Consider the following 22,326-nt stretch of genomic DNA (forward strand, 5'->3'; position numbering starts at 1 on the left):
CCCTTCCGCCATCCGTGAGACTCACAGTATGAGCTGTGAGCCTGTCCAGCTCTGCCTTAGGAAGGATCAGGAAGTGTTGTGTGTTAATTCAAGGAAAGCAAAAGCTCTCAGCAGGTTGCTATGGGACTGGAGCAATGGTTACACATTCTCAAGAGAAACCTTGTGAACCAGAGAAATTCCTTCTCCATCCGGTAACAACAGGCTGTTCACAGAAGGCTGAAGTTTCTTTACAGACTTGAGAAATATTTTGGAAGAGTAAATGCAGTGAATTGAGCATGGCTGATGAGTATAGGACTTATCCTTGAGTATCTGCTAAGAACTCAATGTGCCTGCTAGATGCTCCCACTGGACCTGTCTGAAGCTCAGGAGAGCTGAAATGAAGGCCTTGGCATGAGAGAACGGCCAGCCTATGTATGTCGGTAGTTCTCCAGGGCAAGAGTCACCTGCAGAAGATTACAAGAGAGAACACGCTTGGCCCAGACCAATGAAGGAAGACCTCCGTGTAATGGTTCTGGTACACATCACAGGGGTTCTCTGGAGGAAGAGATGATGCTGAGACCTCCTGGAGAAAGGATAAAGATAAATCCAAAGTGCAACCACAAACCCAAATGATGCCTCTGCCTGACACCAGGAGCCTGCATTGCTGCCTGTGAAGAATGAGTGTAATCACGTTCTAATGGGTTTTCAGCTAGCTAGCACACCCAGCACAAGGTATGCATCCATCACTCGGCCTCAGGCAGGGTGAGTGTGCTCTGCTCGTATGTGAATCCTTCAATGTAGCCACTTAAGTTCCCCCACACATCAGGTGTGATTAGAAATCCCAGAAGTTACACATGGCCTGACCATAAACCAGCGAGAGGGACAGGTAGACAGAGAGCCAAAAGTAGTGAGCATATCCCTGCCCAGATACAGTCTTAGGGACCATAATGTCCCAGGGTTATGGAGGAAGAGTAGAGGGAGCTTCAACCATGGATACTTCAAACATGAGGACAGCAGGAGTTGGCTACCTCCCCCTTCCCAACCTGGCCCCATAAAGCCAACCTCCCTACCACAGCCTCCTTACCATCAACCCTAGTAAGAATTTATTATCCTGACAGCTATCAGAATTCACTCCTTGTTTGACCCTATAAGGTCCCCCACCCCTACAGCTCCTGAGTATGCAGATGAAACATCTTCCAACACCCCTGTCCTGGCCAATGGTGTACAGCCACACAAACCTTGCCCGGAGACCCTGGCCACCTCCGCAGGGGCGTAAATATCTCCCTCCCACCCCCAGTAAACTGAACCACTTCTCTGAAGTTGTTCCTGGATGTTTATTGCCCGTGCACTCATCAGTGACCGGTGTCCTGCATCCTGTGCTGTACTCACCTGTGCCAGGCCGAGCTTTCCTACCTGCAGTCCAGCTCGGTGAGCAATGGCCTGGCCACCCTGCAGGAGAAGCGAACCCAGGGTGGGACAGTCCTATAAAGTGCTCACTTTCTCCTAGAAGCAGGACCCTCCCCTGTGGCCCTGAACTGAGTAACAATCACATTTTGGAAACACGTTTGGGAGATAGACAGTCCAGGGAGAACACATGCTATCGTTTCCAACAAAGGAGGGAGAAGTAGGATAAAATGTTTTTTATTTATTAACAATCCTTTGGGGGCTATATACAAGTATCTAGACTAGGATTTCAAACATTTTTTTTAAAATGTCATTATTTTTGTGGAACAATGTCATGAACAGCACAGCCTGCTTGAGCACACTAGTTAATAACTTGTTTCCCTACACACGAATAAACCAGTGATGTGACATTCAGACTTCGAGCTAGCCTGGCCTAACACACAGTGAGTACTCAACAAACATTCCCTGCAATGAACACAGCCAGTGCCACTGTCACGGGCGCTGTCTTGGTTAGGGTTTTACTGCTGTGAACAGACACCATGACCAAGGCAACATTTATAAGGACGACATTTAATTGGGGCCGGCTTACAAGTTCAAAGGTTCAGTCCATATCACCAAGGCAAAAACATGGCAGCATCCAGGCAGGCATGGTGCAGGAGGAGCTGAGAGTTCTACATCTTCATCTGAAGGCCGCTAGAGGAATACTGGCTTCCAGGCAGCTAGGATGAAGGTCTTATAGCCCAGGCCCACAGTGGTACACCTACTCCAACAAGGCCACACCTCCAAATAGTGCCACTCCCTGGGCCAAGCATATTCAAATCACGGCAGGGACCTAGTTTTTACACAAAGCAAATCTAAATTGCTAAAGCCTTGTCACTGTTCAGTTTGGGGGAAACAGTTTGAAGGACTGACTACTAGAGGCACAGAACATTACGACTCCAGGTCACCTATGGTCAGAAGCACTTTGGCATCCCAAACTGAACACTGAGAAAATACAAACTGCTCCTTTTCACAGGGACTGGCAGAAACTGTGTCTGCCACAGAGACAAAGAGGGCACTATTGGGCCTGGGACCAAGAAGGGTGCTGCTGTTCTAAAGGCAACTCCTGTTTAGCCTGTTTATGTCACACCTCTCCAAAGGCAAGTCCAGCTAACCTTCAGAGAAGTGGTCCTCAAGCGTGGTCCTCAAGGGTGGTCCATGAGCCACACCCATCAGAAGCATCTGGAAAGCATGATTAACATCATGCTTGAACATTAAGCATCAAGCATTAAACACCAATGCCCAGGCCCCACCCCAGACCACCAGACCAGAATCTCTGGAGAAGCCTGGGATATGTATTTTATAATAGGTTCCCCAGGGAGCTCAATGCATTAGAATCCAGGTACCTAGTGGATGCTGGTTTGTGAGTGAAGACCACAGAAAAGCCAATCCCAAGGAAACAGCAGGCTCTCTGGTGCTGTGTCTACCTTGGTTTCCCGAAACCCTCACACCCATCTTACTCCACCCTCCTGTAACAAAGGGAGGTGGCAGTAGGGGCGGAGCCATGAGCACCCCCAGTGGACTACAACCTGACAAGCTGCCTCTGTTTTAACACATCTCCCATGCCACACCCCTTGTTCCATCCAACCAGTGACTATACAAACACCGTGTTAGGGAAAGGCTGGATCTTCCCTCCTTTGGCCAGGAACATCTTCCCATACTGACCTCTCTCCATGACATCTCTCAAGGCACCATGACATACAACTCTGCATGCACTAGAACATTGAAACACGAAACTGAGGAGAACATACCCCATATCCGGAGGAAGTAAGACGTAAAGGGATATGACAGCTCTCCCATGTGTGAGGTTTTACTTCACCCACCCTTGGTCTTAGGTTGAGCCCACATGTCATCAACACCTGAGCCCTTGGCTCTTAGCTGTAGATCCCCCTGTGCACTGACCCTCAGCTCCTGGCCAAGTTCTCCTAAACCAGAGACACCAGGTCTGCATGCTTCTCTATAGAGTTGCCGGGGTTTTAACAAGGGGTGGGTGGGAGAAGTGGGAGGGGGGTTAAGACAGCTGGAAATGCCAGTGACTACTGATGCTTATAGTGGTTGGTCTGATGCTACTTATAGCCTAACGCTAAGTGCGGGCCCCAAGACCTGGAGTCTGCATGTAGACCTGTGACCCTGGCCCAGAGTGATATCTGATCGGTAAATAAAGGTGCCAACAGCCAACAGCTGGGCAGAGAAACATAGGTGGGGTTTTGGTTTCCTGAACTTGGGGTCAGAGATGGGCTATGAGAAGGTGAAGAAGGAAGAAGAGGAAGAGAAGGAAAAGGAAGAGGAGGAGGAGGAGAAGGAGGAGGAAGCTGAGAAGCCTCCATAGGTTAGGAGTCAAGAGAACATGACCCCTGAGGGCTTGCCAATTGGAGTTAAGAGCAGCCCAGATGGAACATAGTAATAACTTGGGATTATCTATAGGAAGGTAGATTCTAACAGCAGCTGGCCAGCTATTGTGATGTTTAAGGCTTATTGTAAATATAAAAGTTGTATGTGTTTTTTATCCAGGAACTAAATGATCTAAGGCTGTGTAGAAACCCTGGGTGGGATTAAATAATTTCCATAACAGATGCCCTCGGGTTCTTGTGACACACAGCTCTGGCAGAGGCAGCCCAGACTGAGGAAAGCTGCTGGTTTCCAGACTGTGGCTCTTCAAAGGGGTATGGCTTAGAACGTGATATCCTATCTAGCTTCTGGTACCTTGGTCTTCCTCCCACCCTCCACACCTCTCAAATGAGTCCGCTCAGCTCAAGAGACAAGTCCTGCTTTACAGAACCCCGGGCCCAGTCATCAGGGACCTCTCTGTGGATGAGGTCAGAGTCTAGCTTCTGCTTGACTATCCTTGGTTGCTGTTGTCTTTGTGCCTCCTGGAGGCGGGCAATTGATTGATGAAGCCAGGAGCCTGATTCCTGACTGGCCTCTCCACTTAGCTTTCTACTCAATCGCCTCTGTATCCCCACATGAATGGAGTCCAAATCCAGCAGCCATTCTGGGGGTTGTAATAAGAACTCATCAGACAGCAGATGCTGGGGAAGTTCTTAAAAGGCCACAAAACATGCTAGGTTTAGAAAGATTTCTTTTCTTCCTTTCTCTCTTTCATTTATTTTAATTTTTAGGCTTGAAGGTTTTTTTTTTAACAGTTGTTTTTCCCCTGCTTTAAAAATTGTATATGTGTATATAAAGAAAAAGGAAGAAGGGGTGGGAGGGAGAACCTGAACATTTTTGGAAAAAAGGGACAAGTTTCACTACTAGGAAGCTAAAACATCTTCTTTTTCTTGTGCGGAGGATGAAGTTCAGGGCAGGCAAGCGTTGACCCTCCAGTCTGTTAGCCTTTGTTACTTTGAGACCAGGGGTCTCAATGAGTTCCTTGGGCTGGTTTCAACTCACAATCCTCCTGAGTAGCTGGGATTTCAGGTTTCTTCCACAGTGCCCAGATATTCCCTCTAAGATAGATAGATAGATAGATAGATAGATAGATAGATAGATAGATAGATATCATTTTTTCACAACCAAGGACATACTTTGTAATTTTGAAATAAATGCCATTTGAAGGTTTTCTTGTTCTTTTGCTGTTTCTGTACAGCACTTCCCAGATTGGTTGTTGTTGCTGGTTTTGTTTTCCTGGGAAGTCTTTGTAGACACCCCTACGACCCAGTGGTGGAGAAGGTGGGGGTTCTGGGTAAGGAGCTTTTGAGTTGTTCTATTGGGATAGTTCCCTGTGGAACTATCCTGAAGCGAAGGGTGCAGGTGTGTTAGCCTCACTACCAAGTTTCTTTTTCCTAAAGTTGGTAACTAAGTGACAGGGACCTGTTCTAGGTCCCAGAGTCAACCAGCAGCAAAGCCAGGAGAACAAAGGCATAGAGCAGGGTGCCCCAGGGAGCCCTGGCCTTGGCTCAGCATTCTGCAGAGCAGCAGGAGGCCACCACTTTCCTGCAGAGCATCTGATGTCTGCCATATGCTGAGGACAAGCAAGGGCTCGAACTTTTAGCTTTAGCTGTCACAGTGGATGAATAGCCTGGGGCTCAGGGCTCTGGATTCTCCTGGGTGCCCCTCTGGTTGCTCAGTCACCCTGAGCATGTCCATCTGACCCCAGTTTCAGTTCTATGAAATGAGAGCACTGCACTAGACCTAACATACATCACTCTCAAGACAAGAAGGAAAGGAAAAAAAAAAAAGGACAAGCAAGACAAAAAAACAGTTTGTATTTGATTCTACTTAAAAAGACCAAAGATCATTCAGTATTTGGAGCTCGGTCATAACTGTTCCCTCTGCTGGCTGGGAAACTGACCCAGCTGGATCCCAAAGCCTCAGACTGGGGTAGGGAAGTCTGCTGCAGCCAGAACCTGCCGGAGAGGACAGAAAAACGAAATTCTTTCAAGGTGTGGTCAAATGACTGGAACATCCTAATATCGTCTCAGCGCCAGACTCACCATTGGCACCACAGAGCCTGGGACAGAGGACCAGGTCACACAGTCCATTCCTCCCCATAAGAGGCACCTGCCAGGAGCTAGTCATCCAAAAAGGTCCCCTGCAGAGCTGTTCATCTTCAGTCTGCACGGCAGACATTAGACACCATGTTGGAACAGGCATCCCCCTATTGGGTGATGAGCACAGATCAAGAACCTCCAATGAGATCTTGGCATGGCTAGTTTCTGCATCATCATCTAGGCTTTGCTTTGAGGCTTAAGTCACTGCGTAGAGAATGCTTCTGCTGTTTCCTTTCCCAGGTGACTAGGAACTTGAGCAGCCCTATTAGTGACTGTAAAATCAGGGCCAATTGGGAGAAGGTGGGGCTGGGGATAATTGTTTGCCAGATGCCTCTGAGCTGACTTGGAACTCTGGCTCCAGAAGGCTGAGTCGCTCTGTTCTGCATCAAGGCACTGAGATGTGTGGGAAGCAAGGGATTTCTTCACATCTTTATCTCGGTCAAACTTCCTGTTGTGGGACAAAGGGATGGGAAAGACACATGCTACCACATACTTCAGCCCGGAAAAGTTTGCTTCCCTGGTCGAAAACTGCCTTGTCTCTCAGAAAGAGACATGGCGAGTTCAGGGGAGAAATCAGGGAGACTAGGTGTGTGACAACATGCATCTGGGGTGTGAAGAATCCAGGGACAAGTCATTTGCATTAAGATGCGTGTACACAAATTGAATATGCTTTATGAGAACACAGTCAAAAAGATAAATGCAAATAAGTGAAAACAGTCATCTTTATATAGAGAACAGCACAGGCTTGAGGTACAGGAAAATTACCTTTGGTATTCAAAAAAGAATGTCTTTCAGGGACCACTATAAGAATGTGACCTGAAAGACTGAGAGGTATCACTGACTCCGCCCATGGGATTTGGGGTCCAATTTAAAAAAAAAAAATATGGAGCTACTTAGGAGGCCAAGGCAGCCTGTCCATGTTCAAGGGCAGCCTGGGCTACATAGTGAGACCTTCCCCATCCAAAAAATTAAAATAAATAAGGAAAGAAGAAAAAAAAGGAAGACATGGGAAAAAAGAGAGAAGAGCAGAAACAGAAGCCCAATAACCCAGCAGTATCATTAAGAACAGCAACTGAGCCCAGCATTGGTGGTTCACATCTTTAATCCCAGCCCTTGGGAAGCAGAGGCAGGCAGATGGCAGGAATTTGAAGCCAGCCTGGTCTACAGAGAAGACAGCCAGGGCTACACAAAGAAATCCTGTCTTAAAACAAAACAGAAAAACAGAAAAACAAAACAATCTGAAGGACTGCGTGTTTGTTTTCATAGGAGGAAGAGGAGGCAGCTATTTGAATCTACCCAGACACACAGATGAGGAGGTTTGTTCTTAGCCCTGGGTGCATATTCTACACCCCAGGTCAGCTTTGAAGAGACCCTGGATACCTGTTTCGGTTGTTTCCGGGTGGGCAGAGGATATCGCTTTTCAGCAGAGCCTGGTAAGGCTATCAAGAGGCCAGGCTTTTAAGGGCTGCAGGGAAGATCCTCTGTATAATACCTGGGGTGCTCAGGAGATAGGAGGGCTGTCAGTGCTGTGGGGAAATGTGTTTAGGGAGAGGAAAGGTGAGCTACAGTCAGGGGTGGGGCAGGGGTGGGGCAGGGGTGGCCTGTGGTGGGTATTGTTTTAGGAGAATGGAGGAGAAGTCAGAAAGGAATTAGGGCAGAGGGTACCAGTAGAAGCCAGGGAAGCAGAAAGGAAAGCAGTGGATAGCAAGAGCATCTCGGTGTCAAGGGACCAGGACTGCTCAGGCTAATCATCATGTTACTGAAACTGTGACAAAGTCAAGGCTGGAAGTCCCCTCTCTGGCCATGGGTCTCGAACACACCACCCTGACTCCTCCATCCCACAGAATACCCCTCCCCTTCTTCCCAAGGGGAACCTCCTCTGCCTGTGGTTCATCCTGTTCCCCTGGCAAGACGCTCGTCACAGAAGGAAGAAGCTACCTCAGAGGGAGATCAGGTGATTTGAGCAACCAAGAACAAACAGACCATAGAAAGGAATTTCTGCTTTATAAATTAGCTATGGTCACTAATCCCTCCCCAGTGAAGTGTTTCCAGCCTCTGCAAATGTTCAAACACCCTCAGAATTCAGGTCCCTTTGGCTTATTCATCCTATAACTCTGGAAGCTCGTTTGTTGGATTTTTTTTTTTCAGTGTGTCCAGCCAGGCTTGCTCATGCTGTTCTAGTCACTCCCCAGCTTCCTGCTTCTCTACTAACCTATTTCTCACGCCGCTGAGAAATTGGGGCCCATTAAGTCAGGATCCAAGAAGAATAGCTAGGAACATTCAGTCTCAGCCAAAATGCTCTGAATGCCCATGTGTCCACAACACTAGATGTTCTCAAATGTACCTGATTTTCACAGGCACGCAAAGAGAGCCAAAGAGAGGCTGGTAAATTTCCAAGATATGAGCAAGGAGCTCCTGTCAGGGCTGGGTTTTACACATTTGGCTCTAGTCAGCAGCAGCATGTGGCAGACCATCAAACAGTCACTGACCTGAAGGGTAGGGCTGAGAAGAGATTGTCCCCTAACACTCTGTCTCTTACCAGCCACAGCTGTGAGGTCTAGACCCCTCATTTCTGATCGCCATCCTAGTTATACAATGACCTCAAAGGACCTGGCTGGGTCTACATACAACTCGAGCCAGTGTGGTGATCACCACAGCAGATGCTCATTCGGCCTTACAGCCCCATCTCTGGTCACCTTGGTCCCAAATGCCAACCTTCTGGCAGGATGACTTTGCGGAGAGCCTGCTGCCAGGACCATGCTATGAAGAAATTCCAAATGTCTGAAGCTGAAGCAGAAGGGAAAGTTATCCAGTTTTAATGCCCACTCTCCTCCCCCTCCCCCTCCCTCCATCCCTCCCAACCCTGGATACACACACACACTGTTATAGCTTCTTTCTCCTCTGACATATATTCTCCCTTTGGTTTTTGGACGTATAGTACATTTCTAATTTATTGTTTCTTTATTTCTTATTGCTAATATGGAGAGATACACAGGGGCTTTGGGGAGGTTTCTCTGCAACATCCCAAATAAAGACCCAGTTGATCGCCAGCGATCATCATGAGTCATGTAAGTGAAGATCTACTAGACTATATATAGTCCACGTCACAGACTGTGGTAGCATTATGAACAGTGCTACTGGAGCTTAAGGGGGTGACTTTGGTAGGAACATCAGAGGAAGTAGCAGGAGAAAAGGTGGTCTCTGGCTTGCCTGTGGCCTCACACAACTACCACGGAGACAAGCCGCTGTGAGTGCCTTGTACCTTGGGCTTCCTGTCATGAAGTGCATCTCTGTTCCATTCTTCAAAGGGCTCCCTGATGAAGAGCTTATTCCAACTTCTCTTGATGCACTAGAGAGTGACACCAGGTAACAGCCATTTGGGGGTGGCATGAAACAACTATTGCTTTGTAAGTTCTCAGAGTTGAGTATTTAAACAGCTTAGTATAGGTGATTTGCCTCTGCTCTCCCACGCCTACGCATCATCTAGGAAGGCATGAAGACTGGAAACTAGAAATATCTAGGGTTATCTTTGCTTATGTCTAGTGACTCATGTTGGCTATGAGTAGGGTCTTCAGATAGCTTATTGCCAGAACATCTATGCCTGGCATGCCCATGAGCTCTCTCAGCATGGGCCAGTCCGGGCTTCTTCACAGAATAGGGACTGGGTTCTAAGGGGAAATATTGCAAAAGAGGAAAATGCTTGTTCTACCCTTGGGACACACATTGTGGTGATTCGAATGAAGATTGTCCCCATGGGTCCATAGGGAGGGATATTATTAAGAGGCGTGGCCTCGTTGGAGGAGGTATGTCACTGATGGTGGGCTTTCAGATTTCAGAAGCTAAAGCCAGGCCCAGTGTAGCTCTCTCTTCCTGTCTATCTGGATCTAGAACTCTCAGCTACCTCTCTAGCACCATGTCTACCTGTGTGCCACCATGCTTCCCGCCATGATGATAATGAACTAAACTCCTGCACTGGAAGCCAGTCCCAGTTAAATGTTTTCCTTTATAAGAGTTACCATGATCATGGTGTTTCTTCTCAGCAATAAGAACCCTAACTAAGACACACATATCACTTCTTCCATACCCCATTCATCAAGGCAGTCACAAAACTCTGTCTGTGTTCAAGATGAGAAGAAATGGACCTATACACTCAGTCCATGGGAGAGATATCAGTGTCAGTTGCATAGAAAATATGCAAGATGGGCTCATTGTGCAGCAAGCTTTAAAAAACTATCTTACACAGTGTCTGTTGTTGACACACCCCTGCCATTCAAAGCCCTCCACCAGCCACTCCCAGTGCACTACTGCAGGCAGGTCAGAATACGCTTTACTCAGCTCGGCCTAAGTAGATGGTGTTCTTTTTTTTTTTTAAAAAAAAAAAAAATACTGTTCTTAGTATTCTTTTTTATTTTTTTTAAGATTTATTTATTTATTTTATTTATGAGTACACTGTCGCTGTCTTCAGACACACCAGAATAGGGCATCCAATCTCATTACGGATGGTTGTGAGCCACCATGTGGTTGCTGGGATTTGAACTCAGGACCTCTGGAAGAGCCATCACTGAGCCATCTCTCCAGCCCCAGTAGATGGTGTCCTGTTTCTACTGATGTCCTGGTTATCCAGACTATACCATTCACAGGATTCCCAATTGTGTTTGAATAACAGGTGAGATAAAAAATACAATAAAATAAAAAGTCTCTTAGCAAGCATGAAACCTGGGGTCTTCTTTATTGTTCTAGCCTGGGCTACTTCTCTTTTGCCCTTTATGAAATTTTTATTATGCTGAGAACCCCTGACTCTGAAAATATAAACCAACCAATAGGTTGTCTTCAACTGTGGTTATTGCTCGCACGCTTAGAGATGCAAGTTCTTTGCCTCTCCCTACAAAATTAATGACTGCAATAAATGAAAGGCAGCTTGTTTCAAAGCATCAAACGACATGGCTGACATGAGGTGTAGACACGGCTGACATTGGGTGTAGACATGGCTAGAGTTAATGGAATTTTTGTGTTCAGCCTTGCTTCATTTCAGCTCATCAGAACCATGACTAATAAAGGGCTGGTTAGCATTGCTTACTAATTATTCCCCAATTAAACCATGGATTAAACCCCTGCCTCCTTATATAGACCCCAGCCCCTAGGAGCTCAGGAGTTGCTTGACAAATGGAAATATACATGAATCAGTCACACGAAGATATTCCTCTACATTCTGCCAGGAGATGCCAGGCCCTGGTATGATACAGGTTAGGCGGAGTCCACTGAGTTTCCACACCCATCCCTCACAGCTCCTGAAGAGGAAGCTGGGGTTCAAATTAGGTTAAAGGCTTTGGAAGATCAATGGCTCTCTCAGATGCAAGGCAAGGACTCTGAGAAGAGTCTTTTCGTGCCTGAGTTCAGCTTCTGGTCTCCTGTACTGCCTGTGGTTGAGCTGGCTAGTCCCTCTCTCAGCTGTTCATTCTGCATTAGACACATGTGTGTTTGTTAATGTACCGCCCAGTGTAGGCCCTGGGGAAGCAGAGGCTTGCTCTCATTAAGCATTCAGTCCAAAGGAAGAGAGAGCAGTAAACACAGTCCTTAACAACCAAATACAGAGAGAGCTTGTCATAGATAAGTTAGAATTATGGGATAGAGTGGGTGAATGGAATGATCAAGGTGAGTGGTAGAAAGAGATTGCTCATTTATCTTATTTTAGGGGTGCTATAAATCAAATCCAGGGCCCATGCATGGCAGGCAAATGCTTTACCTCTGTGCTGCTCCCCAGCCCCAACGGAGGCTCTTTGGTAGGATGGTGGAGACAGGCTCCCCTGAGATTGAGTCTGGAGTTGTACGAAGGCCGGAGGAAGAATGGGCTGATCTTGTCAGGGAGAATAAAAAGACCAGTTAAATCAAAATTCTGGAGCTGGGAGAAACCTGAGGGAGCTCTGAAGGACTGGCATCATGTAGGTCATCACAGAGAGGGAGGAAAGCTTTGTTGGTTAGAAGGCCTTGCACAGCCTGCTGCCCCTCGCACAGCCTGAAAGAACTCAGTGTGTTTGGCGTGATTGGTTCTAATTTCTACTTCTTTCCAAGTCAACCATGAAGGTAAAGCTATACTCTTGAGTCTTTTGAAACCTAAATACACCAACTCACTGTGTTATGGTCTTTTTGTCCACCCTCGACATCTGTCAATGGATTGACTTTTTTTTTATGTTTCCACTGTCATTTCTGTTAACACAAATGCATTGTCAGTATTTAAACATCAACTTCATCACAAAATGCCCCGTTGTGATTTCTACTTCAAATTCTATTTGATTTTATGACACACTCTTAATTTTCTCTGGACAGAGAGTTGAAAAGCAGTTGAGCTTTTCAGAAAAACACCAAGATCCTGTAGATGTGCCCTGGAAAGGGTGGGACTGAACTAAAAATGTGGGCTTCAAGTCTGAAGCCCCTGCTCCACCAGGAGGCCTCGCAGGAGCTGGAAGCCGGCCTGCTTGCTTTGTATAAAGCAGTTCACCTCTTTGAACCTTAAGGCTTTTCTGCCTGGAGGAGATTAACTTCTAAGGACTGAGGTGAGGATTAAATATTGAGGTATCTGAGGGACCCCCAAACAAAGCCTGGCTCAGAGCAAATGCTCAAGCGTTAGTTCTGTAGCCCTCGGCCGCCACAAGGACCAAGCGTCCCGATTTCCACTGGGAAGTATTTATATGCTTCTAACGAAGGCTGCTTGGAGTTAGCCCTCACAGCAAATCATTTGTCAGCAAATGATTTGTCAGTGTGGAGCCTGAGGAAACCACTTCTGCTCTGTCCGTGTCATTCCCTAACTCCTGTTGTTTGATTGGTTATCGCTCAGTCTCCTGTCCCCTTCATTGTTAGAATTGCTATGGACGCTGAAGTTCAGGGGTGACTGAGATGGCCCCACAGCTCTGGGATACCTCATGCTGATGTCACTGTGCAATAAGCTGAGCTTTCGTGGAGGAGACTGTGGGTCTCACGCCCATCCTTTCACCGGCAGGGTTGTCTGAGCAAGAGCAGGAAGAGACTAGGAGGGACTTTTGGGTGCCTGGGACACCAAGCACTTCAACCGGCCTTCTAGACTTAGCCCTTGGATCCTGATGTTGGAGGAGGAAATGCCTGGAATTTCGTAACTGCCTCACTCAGGGCCCCCCCCCAACAAGGTTCCCAGTGTAGCCAGGGCCAGCCTGCAGTCAGGTACCACCATTGCAACTTGACTGGAGGCTGCCAAGATGAAAACTGGATGTCTGCCGAGTCCCTTGCAACATCTTCTTTACCCACACAGACGCACAGTCACACTGCTGAGGGGGAAGTGCTGTGGGCCCCGATGAAAGCCGAAGCCTCTCTGAACTGAAAACAAATTCACCTAAAATTCATGGGGCACGCCCAAAAGCCAATTCCATTAAAAAAAAGAACAGCAGTTTGTGTCTGTGTGCTTTCCTAACAGAAGCTGCCACTAGACCCAGAAGCAGCATATCTCCAAACCACAGCAAGAACACAAGAGTCCATACACACACACATACACACATACACACACACACACATACACACACACACATACACACACACACACATACACACACACACACACACACGCACACACATAAACAAAAACACCTTTTTTTTTTTTTAGACGAGTTCACAGGCTGACCTCAAACCCAGTCTTTCTGGCTCCACTCCCAGCATCCCTCAACCTCAAATGCAGAAATTACTGGCAAGGGCCACCAGCTCTAGGCTTTTCCTTCTAATTTCTTTCCATTCCTTCTAAATTGCTGTGTGTAAGCTACCCCTCCTCCAACCCTGTCTCCACATCAAACCAAAGACTGTTTACTCACAGAGGACCTGCAGGAACACAGACATCCTGGGTTTGCTTCCTAAACTTCCTATTATGCATAAAGAATGCATTGTCCTTTCAAAGCCAGGACTGAGACCTAACATTTGTCCCATGAGTCACCGCGATGGAGTTAAAAGAGCAGAGGCGGCCTATAAGCAGCCTAGCCAGTTCCCAAGGATGTGAAGTCACAGCCACTCAACTCTAGCTAGACCGCTCTCAGGTTGCAGCTGATGAGCGTGTTTCAACCCAGCAAGGCCGCCACCGGACCTAAAGAACTGCTTGTGGGAAGTATAGGAATCCCAGTCAGTGAAGTGGACAAGCAAACTACAGTGGGTGCGTTTCTTTGGGTACAGTAGGGATGTAGCAATTAGGGTACATTGTCTAGATGCACAGTTGGCAATATGAAACAATCTTAAAACTTCACTGCCAAATAAAAAAAGCAGACTGAACGAGATGCATAAAACCTCACATCATTTGCATACATTACAGCACCATGCATCCTAAACAAGCACGTACCGGTACCCTTTGTACAAGAATGCAAGCAAACCACTCAGATGTACACAGAACACCTTACCTGTATGTGGGGAGTTGAGAATAGTATTTGAGCAAAATATGACTGGGAGCTGTATCAGGACCAAAGATCTTCTCGGACTGCGATCAGGGCGTGTTTAACTCAGTCCTTCCTACCGGAAGTTAGAGAAGGAAAGGGAAGCATCTTAGTCAGGGTTTCCATTGCTATGATAAAACACCACGAGCAAAAGCACCTTGAGGGAAGGCTTTCTTTTGCTTACACTGCCACGTCACAGTCCAGCATGGAAGTGGCTGGAACTCAAGACAGAAACCTGGAGGCAGGAGCTGAAGCAGAGGGTATGGCTGCCTAGTGTCTTACTCACATGGCTTGTCTAGCCCACTTTCTAACAGCACCCAGGACCACCTGTCAAGGGTGACACTACCACCCAGGGTGACCTGGGCCACCCACATCAGTTATTAATCAAGAAAGTGTACCACAGGCTTGCCCACAGTCCAGTCTAGTGGGGGCACTTTCTCAATTAACATTTGCTCTTTCTAAATGACTCCAGCCTGTGTCAAGTTGACATAACACTAGCCAGCCCAGGAAGGGAAGGAAAGAGAAGAAAATGAAGAAGAAGGTAGGAGAAGATACCAAAGGTGGGGGGAGACCTCTTTCAATCTGACCTGGGTTTTTTCCACCCTTAGCGCCTACTTATAGACTTCCAGGTTCAGGTCCAGTGTAGACACCTTCCACTACTCTACAAGAGGCTTCCCACTGTCTCCACCCTGCAAAGCCAAGGGGCATACCTGGCAGTGTGGCATTAGATGCAAGTCTAGACAGAACCAAGTGTGGGGCAGCCCTTTCCAGGCCTTTGGCACCTCAGGTTATCAGCCCTTGCCAGTCACACCTCCTGAGGATGTTCTTCGAGGAACTAACCCAAAAGGAGTAGTTTTTCATCATAGAGGTGCAAGCCATCTAGGAAAACCCATCATAAAGAGGCCCAGAAGTTTGATGAAAGGCCAAATGGGACACTTCCAAGAGAATCCTTCCCCAGGGAAGCCTAGATCTCTTCCCACGACTAGCAGCCCTCATGGGTATTCTCTCCTTCCTTCCCGAAAGCCCCAAGCCAGTCCCTTTCAGAGCCACTTCCAGCCACTTTATCCTCTGGGCCTCCTTTAGCCTGTTATTCTCAACAACAGTCCCTGGTTCCCTCATGACAGCAGACACTTCATCAGAAAGAACCTAGAGTCCTACAAACGCTTTGGAATGGGAAACCTTAGAAAGCAGAGAAATCTCTGGCCTGGGCCCTGCTGGGAAAGTGTCTTTGCACATGGATTGAGCTCCTGGTAAATGCTAGGGGCAAATGTGGACCCTGGGGGTAGAATGGGCAGGAAAAGCAGATGAGCCGGCCCTCCTGGGTTTGAGTTATAGTCAGCTTCCCTAGGCACCACCCTTATCTTCTCTCCAGAGACAAGACTGAATTTGGGCAAGTTCCATTTCCATTCTCCAGGGGCCTGTGCGACTGACTGGAGCCCAGCCGCCTGGCAAGGGCCTGTCAACGCTGGCTCAGAAGACCTGGTGTTTCCCTTCCCAGCGCCTGGCTGGCTACCAAAATGGCATCCACTCAGAAGCTGGAGCCCGGAAGATTCCAACTTCCTGGTGGCCTTGTGGCACCCTCAACCTATCAACTGAAGTTTTTTGTTTGTTTGTTTGTTTGTTTGTTTTGTTTGTTTTGTCTTTAAGAGTTCCTGGATTTATTGGTTTTCTTGACTTGGGGGTCACTAGAATTTTCCCTAAGGAAGGAAAATCTTGGGGAACCAGATCTGGGTATTTCTCTTGTGCCAGGGCCTGAGTAGGAGGGATGGGTGATCTATTCCAAACTCCACACCCATTCCTCTCTACACAAACACTTTCCTGAGTGGCACTGGTCTTTTCTGACGGGGATCTGAGGGGCTTTCCCCAGGTAGGTGTCCCTATCTTGCTGGTGTCAGGAGTATTCCTGGAACATGTGAGATAATGAATATCAAACAGTTTCTTAAGCACTGGAAAAGAAATAAGAAAGATCCTACTGACGCTGTATGAATATTCCATTTTACTGAGAATCTATAACTACTCTGTGCTGTCTGGTTTCTTTATCAGCCTGACACAAACTAGAGTCATTTGGGAAAAGAAAATATCAATTGATTAAAAACGTCCCTACTAGATTGGCCTGTGGTGCATTTTATTGATTATGATTAATAGGGGAGGGCTCAGATCACTGCGGGCAGTACCATCCCTGGGCGTGGTCCTGGGTACCATAGGAAAGGAAGCTAAGCAAACGGTGAGAGCAAGCCCTTAAGCAGCATCCTCCGTGGCCTCTGCATCAGTTCCTGCCTCCAGGTTCCTGCTCCAGATTGCTGCTCTGACTTTCTTGGAGGATGAAAGTATTTGTGAAATAAATCCTTTCTTGTCCAAGTTGCTTCTTGATCATGATATTTATCACAGCAACTCTAAGTAAGACATATTCTTTTTTTTTCTTTGTTTTTCGAGACAGCTAAGAGTGTAAAAGTAACTTTTATTCACCAGATGTAATTGTCATGTTGGAGGCTTATTGCTGAATAAGCTCACCCTTCCTAACTCTTTCTGAACTCTAACAGGCTGCTTCAACTCAGCTGTTTTGGCCCCAAATCCTCTCCAGGCTGAATAATTCAATCCAGCTTCTCTTGGCTTTTGACTGAATTGCTCTGCTGGCCCTAACACTACTAACTTTAGCAATATGTTCTAAACTTCTGGCTCCTTCTCAGTCTCTGGCTTCTTCTGTCTTTACCTGCAACTTGTCTCTGTAAAACTGACTCCGTAAAACTGCCCCCTCGTGTATGTGTGTGTGTGTGTGTGTGTGTGTGTTGTGTGCCCTGTTCTCTTAAGTAGCCTCTCTTTCTTTTCTCTTCTCCTGGGAGTTGGGTTGTATTGGCTGGTTTTGTGTGTTAACTTGATACAAGCTGGAGTTATCACAGAGAAAGGAGCTTCCCTTAAGAAAATGCCTCCATGAGATCCAGCTGTAAGGCATTTTCTTAATTAGTAGTCAAGGGCCCATTGTGTGTGGTGCCATCCCTGGGCTGATAGTCCTGGGTTTTATAAGAAAGCAAGCTGAGCAAGCCAGGGGAAGCAATCCAGTAAGCAGCATCCCTCCATGGCCTCTGCATCAGCTCCTGCCTCCAGGTTCCTACCCTGTGTGAGTTCCAGCCCTGACTGCCTTTGGTGATGAACAGTGGGGAAGTGTAAGCTGAATAAACCCTTTCCTCCCCAATTTGCTTCTTAATTATGATGTTTTGTGAAGAAATAGAAACTCTGACTAAGGCATGGATGTATCCTATCTCTAACTTCTTCTGCCAAATCTTTCTCTGATTCTTCACTTTGTCTGCCCCTCAATTAAACATCACTTTCAAACACAGGTGTTTTCTTCTACAAACTAACCTTACCTACATTGTTTGGGATTAAAGGTGTGTGGCATGTATCATTCCAGACAGATCACACAGATCTAGAAGGTCTTTGGATGTGATCCCTTGCCAGAGCAGCCATGTTGCTGGATTAAAATTCCTCTACATCTGTGTAGCCCCAGCTGGCCTAAAACTTGATTTCTTTTTTTTTTTTTTTTTTTTTTTTTTGGTTTTTCGAGACAGGGTTTCTCTGTATAGCCCTGGCTGTCCTGGAACTCACTCTGTAGACCAGGCTAGCCTCGAACTCTCGAACTCAGAAATCCGCCTGCCTCTGCCTCCCAAGTGCTGGGATTAAAGGCGTGAGCCACCACTGCCCAGCTTAAAACTTGATTTCTAAACCAAGCTGGCATTGAACTCACAGAGATCTGCCTGTGTCTGCCTTCTAAGTGCTGGGATTAAAGGCAAGCACCACTCTTGGCTACAATATATTAAAAAAGAAAAGAAAAAAAATAGTCCTAGGGCAGGCAAATAGGCTTAATGGGTTGAAGGGCTTGCTGCTCAAGCCTGACAACCTGAATTTGATCCCTGGAACGCAAAGGAAGATGAAAACAGAGACCCAGCTGTACAATGTTGTCCTGGCTTCCACATACATGCTTCAGCACACATGTCCTGTGTATGTCATGCCCCCCATATACAGTAATAACAAGTAATTTTACAAGAAAACTGAAAAGCCCTGGAAAAAGTGAACAGAGGCAGATGTCTGCATCATACATTCAAAACTGAATAAGAAGGGAAAGAGAAGAAAAAGAAAAAGGAGGAGGAAGAAGAGGGGAGGGAGAGAAGAGGGAGGAAGAAAAGGAGGAAGAGGAGGACCTAAGCAGCTTGAAACAGGCAGAAACTCGAAGGTGGACATAGAGCAGCAGAGATCTCAGAAGCTGAAGCAGAACATCCAGCCCAGAAGCAGATAGTGAAAACAGATGCACAGAGAGAAGCAGAAATGAGGAAGAAGCTGGAGAAGGAAGAAGAGGGGAGTGGAGGGTGAGAGAGGGAATGGTGTCAGCAGAAAGAAGGCAGAAGTCAGTGCAGGCACAACAGACAAGCAGGAGAGGGGAAGAAAAAACGGGCCAAAGGGGAGAAAAGGAGGGGAGGGGAGAGGAGGGGAGAGGAGAGAGGGGGAAGGGGAGGGAGGGAAGGCATAGAAGAGAGACCTGGGAGGCAGAAGGAAGTAGAAGTCGGTGAGAGAACCTGGAAAACAGAAACCACAGATGAAAGACGTGCTTAGCAGCTAATGTGCCACCAAGCCTGATGACTATCTGAGTTCAATCCCTCACATCCACGTGGTGAGGGAAGTGAGCCAATTCCCCAGTTGTCCTCTGACTTCCACATACTATATTATAGTGTACGCATGTGTGCACATACATGTATGGTGTGTGTGTACATAAATACAGCAAAAATATATTGCTAAAAATAATAAAAGAAATGGAGGATACAGGAAAAAAAACAGAGCAGAATAAAAGCAGATACAGAAAAAGTATAAAAAGCAGAATCAACAGAAGCCAAAGCCAAAAGGAGAGGGTTCCAAGGCGTGGGCACAGAGGCCAGGGCTGGGGAAACTCTCTAGAGTTTCCTTCCTCTGCTAAGTACTTTTCCATTCTATGTTCATTACATGTGTTCTGTGCCCTCAATATACCTTCCTCTAGCTGGTAGTGGTGCACGCTTTTAAACTCAGCACTTGGGAGGCAGGTGGATCTCTGAGTTCAAGGCAGCCTTCTCTACAGAGAGAGTTCCAGGATAGCCAGGGCTACCCTGTCTCAAAAGATTTCTTCCTCCCCTGACTACACACAAACAAACACACACATTCTGATTTTGGCTTATTTTACTTAACATAATCCATTTTCCTACAAAAAAATCACAATTTCATTTATGTCTACCACATTCTCATTGCCCATTCATCTGTAGGTGGGCACCTGAGCTGGATGCAGTTCTTAGCATCTTCTCCCAGGCATACATCCAGTTCTGGCTCTACTGTGCTGACCCCAAGGATCTGGACAATGTGAGCCACAGCAGACAGCCAAATGTCCAAATGCAAACCTGAGTATCGAAGATCTCTGCTTCAGGTGTCCTCTGCCCTTAAGATCAAAGCAAAAGCTCTGATGCAGTGTGCTGACACCCACCCACCCCCACATTGCCCCAACCTCCCTCCCTCCAGGTCTTACATACATCAAACTGTTAGGTCTCAAACCCGGGACAAGTGGCTAACTGAAGTACCTATTTAACATATCAAAGCAGACCTGGCCACCAGGTTCTCCCAGCATCCTTCAGTCCCTACCTGTTAGAGCATATGGCTAGCATACCACACTCTCTACCCTAAACTTCTCCAGCCTAGGGCTGGGCTGCCCTTCTCCCACCTGCCTTCTGTGTATAATCCAGCCACTTTGCTCACCCACCCTTTTTGTCTACCCTTTCCTCTTCCTGGCTCTTCCTTTTTCCAGGCACTCGCTCCCTCTCCTCACATGGCTCAGAGTCAAGTCCACTCTGGACTCTACCAGATGTCTGGACGTGCTCTCCCTTTTATCTACAATAAACTTTGTCCTCCACCGTCCCTCTCCTCCTTATTTATTTATTTATTTATTTATTTATTTATTTATTTGCCATCCCCTATCGCTGGAATATTCTGTGCCAGTCTCCCGTACACCCCTATGCCCTTACCCCTACCCCAGACCTTCCCAGTCTTCTCTGAATTACTCACCTTCTCACCAAAGCCCTCTTCAGCCCCTGGATTGGACCAAGCCCCCTAGTTCTAAGCATACTTGCCACTGTTCCCACAGCTTTCTGGGTTTGTGTTACTCAATGTCAGCCTCCCCCACTGAGCTGCACCCTTAGCGGGGAAGGAAGTGTATTGGTTTCATACACCACTGCACTGCACACAACTGTCCCCCATCCCAGGTCCGCCCAGCACTCTCCCATCTGAATATTTAGAGGACCTGCTCTGTAAATACCTTCTGAGTGCCTATTTCTAGGCACATCGGGCTTAGAAGCCTTGTTGCATAACAAAAGAAGCAGCAGGGGGTGTCCAGACATCTGCGTTTCAGTCCCCTCCCTTCTTCTGGAGTACCGTGGTGACTGCAAACCCAGTCATTCCCCTGTAGAGATGGGATCTGGTCTCTCAGATTGTCCCAGCTCAAGCAGTTCACTGCTGTACTGATTTGGGGGTCCCCTTCTCCCAGGGACACACTAGACCTTGCAAGGAAGTGACTGGAGCAGAGATGAGGCTAAATCTCCCTAAGGAAAGAGCAAGCCAGCCCGCTTTGTTATTGCAACATTTGTTCTGTAAAGTGACCTTTGGAGCCACAGCCAAGGGACTGCTTTGTCACTGCAGTTTAATTCTTGGTTCTGGTACTTAAGCCCATGATTTAAACTTTCCATTTCTTCTCAAGACAGCCAGAAAGCAGTCATCACCCACCGCAGGGCAATCCAGAGGACAACGTGTAGTCTATAGGTCAGCAATGCAACTGGAGTCTTTTAAAGTAAATGATCATTGATACTGCCTGAAAGAGGAAGGACACCGAGGGGACTCCTTTTTGTCCCCAGAATGTTTCTCCCCGATGAGTTTCACTGTTCTTCCATTCTCGGCTCTCTAGAATTAGAGTGTCTAGCCTTCCCTTGCTCAGAATGCCAGGTACTAATTATGCTGTTGTGTTGCGCTGTGGCAGCCAGTGTCTCATATTCGCACCCGCATTTGTTTCCAAACAGCATTTAAATGCAGCAGAGAGAAAACAGACTCTTGCAAAGGAATCAGAAGTCCAAATAAGACGCTTTCTCTCCTTCCAGAGTCTGTGAAAACCCGAGCTTTTCTGTCTGGGAGAACTACTCACTGGGAACTTGTCTTAGATAGGATTTGCATTGCTGTGAAGAGACACCGTGACCCAGGCCACGCTCATAAAGACAACGTTTAATTGGGGGTGGCTTACAGGTTCAGAAGGAAGGCGCGGCATGGTCCAGGCAGGCATAGTGAATGAGGAGCTGAGAGTTCTACATCTTCATCTGAAGGCCACTAGGAGAAGACTGGCTCCCACATGGTTAGAAGGGTCTCATTGCCCACGCTGGCCGTGACACACTTCCTCCAACAAGGCCACACCTCCTAATAGTGCCACTCCCTGAACCAAGCATATTCAAGCCATCACAGAACTTGTGGGTGAAGGGGGTTTGCTCCTGTTGAAACTGTTAGGTCTCAAACCCAAACTGTGGTGCCTATTTTACATATTAAAGCTAATCTGGCCACCAGGTTCTCCTAGCAGCCTTCAGTCCTATCTGTTACATGGTATGGCTGGCATGCTCCTCCCCTCCCCTGAAATCTCCAGTCCAGGGGCTGAGCTGCCCTTCCCCCACCAGTTTTCCCTATGTAATCCAGACATTTTAGCTATACCTCCTCTTGGCCCCTTGGCCTGGGCCACCTCTTGGTGGGTGGCTTTTCTCTTGCTCTCCCTCATCTCCCTCTCATAGCCGGCTCATGCCTGGACTCTTCCCTTTGTCTGTTTTCTCCCTTATCTCTACAATGAAACCGTCTCCATATTTTAGGAGTAGGCATATCCTCTTCCCCTTGTTTAATTTACTCATTCAGAAACTATCTGAGTTAGGGTTTTATTGCTGTGATTAAAC

General features: G+C 47.1%; 1 long non-coding RNA gene across 2 annotated transcripts; it reads right to left on the reverse strand.

The window, feature by feature from the left end:
- Positions 1–10,397: 10,397 nt before the first annotated feature.
- LOC114609432 lies at positions 10,398–21,688 on the reverse strand. Of its 2 annotated transcripts, none has more exons than XR_003709507.1 (3): positions 21,639–21,688; positions 14,315–14,423; positions 10,398–11,766 (listed from the first exon to the last, which is right to left on the reverse strand). It is a non-coding gene; the product is annotated as an uncharacterized LOC114609432 (long non-coding RNA). The 2 variants fall into 2 exon arrangements; XR_003709508.1 differs by lacking the exon at positions 21,639–21,688 and adding an exon at positions 20,417–20,576.
- Between the last annotated feature and the right edge of the window lie 638 nt (positions 21,689–22,326).

This window comes from Grammomys surdaster, unplaced genomic scaffold (assembly GCF_004785775.1).
Source record: "Grammomys surdaster isolate TR1022 unplaced genomic scaffold, NIH_TR_1.0 125956, whole genome shotgun sequence".
Lineage (NCBI taxonomy): Eukaryota > Metazoa > Chordata > Mammalia > Rodentia > Muridae > Grammomys > Grammomys surdaster.